Source organism: Centropristis striata, chromosome 2 (assembly GCF_030273125.1).
Source record: "Centropristis striata isolate RG_2023a ecotype Rhode Island chromosome 2, C.striata_1.0, whole genome shotgun sequence".
NCBI classification, from domain to species: domain Eukaryota; kingdom Metazoa; phylum Chordata; class Actinopteri; order Perciformes; family Serranidae; genus Centropristis; species Centropristis striata.
The window spans coordinates 21,442,416-21,446,034 of NC_081518.1; the positions used below are offsets into that span (position 1 = coordinate 21,442,416).

General features: G+C 41.8%; 1 long non-coding RNA gene across 1 annotated transcript; it reads right to left on the reverse strand.

Moving 5' to 3' along the window:
• Positions 1 to 208: 208 nt before the first annotated feature.
• Positions 209 to 3,312, reverse strand: LOC131992386 (uncharacterized). The gene is made up of 5 exons (XR_009396213.1): positions 2,834 to 3,312; positions 2,718 to 2,744; positions 1,009 to 1,076; positions 833 to 876; positions 209 to 502 (listed from the first exon to the last, which is right to left on the reverse strand). It is a non-coding gene; the product is annotated as an uncharacterized LOC131992386 (long non-coding RNA).
• Between the last annotated feature and the right edge of the window lie 307 nt (positions 3,313 to 3,619).

A 3,619-nucleotide genomic window follows, 5' to 3' on the forward strand; every position in this document is an offset into this window, starting at 1 on the left:
CACTTGGTCAGTTGTGATACTAGTTGAGTGACTTCAGCCCTTGTTTCGCGGTCTCCTTCTCCCCCAACTGCTGATGGACTCATCAAGATAGGCTTATATGCAAAAGTTCATCTGACTTGTGAAATATGAGATTCTAAAGGAAGCTGCCATTTAACACATACTAGAAAGTAAACTGTACTCTGGAGAGCATTGATGTTTCAAATGTACTATATATTTCTTCAATAAAAGGTATGCATATTTTCCACTGGGGTTGATGCTGATAGGACATTTGCAAACCTGAATGAAGTGCACAATTGCTCTTGATGAAATCAGTGGCCCATGGCATGCAGTCACAGCATCACTAACGACATTCAACATGTAATCTGTTATGATGTAACAAATGTCACAAAAAAGTAGGAACTACCATTTCAAAAACAGTTTATTCTGTAGTACAATTGGAAACTTGAAAAACTGGAAAGTGGAAAATTACAATTGCACCCACGAATCATTCCATCTCAAGTGGCTATAAGAAAGAAGATATGGAAAATGGAGAAATTCTTTTTAGTAAGAGTTCAGTATCAAAGGATCATAAATTACTTTTCCATGGACAAACAAATGCACAAGAACATATGAACATGGCAATGAACATGACATACACACACTTCTTTCTGAAATACACAGCAATAATACTTGCATTCAATGTGATGAGCTACTACAGTATACTGAACTATAACTGTTACTCCCGCATGTATATGCACCCTGTAATCCAGAGTCCTCCTACAGAGTTAACTGTCATGGAAAAGTTATGCACAGAATTTGTGATGTTGCATCTATGATGAAGCAACATACATACCATTGTGGGCATGGCACCCATTTCACCTTGACCTCTTTTTTCCCCTGAAAAACAACCAATAGCCAAAATGAACATATGAATGACTGACAATGAATCAAAAAAGAAAAAAACTGGTTGAAACTGCCAGCCAAACAACAGTTTTTGTTCCACAACAACCAAAACAAAAAAAGACTTACATTGCGAGTCCTTCGAGCCACAATTTTGGAGTATGGGAAGGTCTCCATCTTGGTGTGGAATTCACAGTCTATAAATAAGAGCAATTCAGTTAAATAGAAAAGAGTAGTCAAGTTACAAACATGTATAGCGTGAACATAAAAATATTAAAACACAACAGCAACATACACACAGAGTTCATATAGGTTCTTAGTTTGTGTGATGCTATTTACACAGTAGGTGTGGGCACATGCATGTGCATCTGCCTGCCTGCATGCTTGCATTCACTTAAATTTGTACACTTAAATTTGTTGTAAGACAATCAAATCAAAATGTTATTGTTCTATTATGTTCCTATTACATTTTCTCCATTAAGTGACAAGTTGTGTTGCTGTAGTGGCACACAACTGTTGAATGAATGCAGAGGAAAAAATGATTTAAGCGATGGGCAGCAATGGCACCTCGAAATACCAAAATAATAAAATAATTCTAAATTGACTGGGCAACAGAGTTATCCTCAATTTATGGTATTGTGGTGAATATTTCACATCAGTTCACCAAACATGAATTCAGTGTTGTCATGTTGTAGTTATAGAGTTCGTAATACTTGATTTTATTTCACTGTGTTGTAGACATGGGTAGTGAGGTACAACTGTGATTTTAGCCCATTATAGCTTCCCAGTCCACATCAAACTATAGGGTGAAATTACAGCCAGACTGTAGGTTCAACTTCTTTGACTATTTCAGTCTTTTAGGGCTCTAGTTTCGTAGGCCAGGCGCAGGTGCGCCACGCCAACGGGGTGTGTCCACGAGCATTTTGCAAGTTTCATGCACTGCGCAGACCGGCGCAGGCCGGCGCAGGCACTCCTCCAGTCCCTCCTATCGGCGCAAGTGTCAAAGAGGGAGGAGAGAAGGCGTGAGTGGGTTTAACACAGCCGAGTCATATCTTCACCAATCAAATGAGCTCCTCTCATCGCCTTTAAATGCGCCGAGGCGGAGCGCACTGCAAGTTTCGCCATGAACAGAGACAGCAGCAGCAGCAGCAACAACAGCGCCGCCAGACGCCCAAACTTCTCCCAGGATGAAACTGATGTTTTGGTCCGGGAGGTCCAAGCTCGCAGTGTACGGAACTGCGAGCAGACCTCCACGGGCTGATGATGCAAAAGTAGCCTGGGAGGAGGTAACAAATAAAATTAATCAACTTTGCCCTGTGTCTGAAACTGTGGAAACCTGCCTGTGAGGTTTTGGTAACGTGTGTGTCAGCCAAACTACCACTGCACCGGCTGCGCTTCGCCTTGCGCCGAGAGTAGACCAGGTTGGAGCTGGCGGGCTTTCAGCGCACCTTCGGCGCAACTTTTTGCCACGAAACTTCCACTGCGCCTTGATGAATATGTGACTCCTCCCTCTACCGCGCCGCCACTCCCATCTCGGCGCACCGCGGTCTACCAAACTCCAAACTGACCGTGCGCAGCCTGCGCCACCTTGCGCCGCGCCACGAAACTAGAGCCCTTAGTGTTAATTGCAATAAAGGTTGATGTTTTAACTTGACTTTTGAGAAAATGTCTTTCATATTGTAATGTTATGAGGTTACATTTAGGACGACAGGTTACATTACATCACATTAAGTCCAAAGACCATATCTACATCCAATTTGTTATAGTCTTTGCTTAACTTGAATGAAAACCTCAAAGCATATCAGAAGAATTCAAGTGGAATAGTGATTAAATGTTACCTGTTGGGTTGACTCTTTTGCTGCCACCTGGGGAGTTGGGGAGGGAGACGTTAACATATAAAATGATGCTTTCTAAAGTTTATTTGAGGTTACAGGTGTTATTCATGGGGTCTTACCTGTGTTCTTTGGTGGATGGTCCAGCTTGGTGGGGGACTAAGGTGGGGCTGCTGAGCTAGAGGGCAGGGGAGATGGCTCAGGTGGTGGTGGTGGTGGTGGTTTGGGGGCCATGGTTGGGGGCGCAGGTGCAGGGTCTAGTGTAAAGACACATGGAAAAGATGTATACAACTAACCAAAACATTGTAAGTCAAATATATGGCACTAAATCCACATACATTCTGATGGCTGTTTAAATTGCTGCTATCGACTCAACCAGAGATAAGCTACAGAGGTAAATTGCAGAGACAGGCTTGATAACTTTGTGTAAATATGTCCTATTGAGGCGATGGTAATTAAAAAAAAACATTTACTGTTGTTTCATTATAATATTGCAAAATCATTACTTGTCATGTATATTAATTCCATCTTCCCCTCTTAGGAGTATCAAAATGTGTTCCATGCCATTGCCCTTGTCAAATCCATCATGCAAAATCTTTTAACATTTGAAACACACACAAGCACAAGTGGATGAAAGAATATTGTTATTGTGACACAACTGTTCTATTATGAAATCTGACAACTTTGCTGGCCACACTTTACAATAGAATTCAAATGTGTTTTAAAGGCGATGAGGGAGACATATCCATTGAAAACACTATTGCCTAAAACGTCACCAAGAAACAAACCTGGCAACCACTGGGCAGGTGCCAGAAGATGAGCTTTTGTCTCATCTTTTCTCTTATTTCCGCTGTGCTGCCCAAGTTCACAGAGAAACACCTACAGCAAGGATCTGAATAAGAGCATAT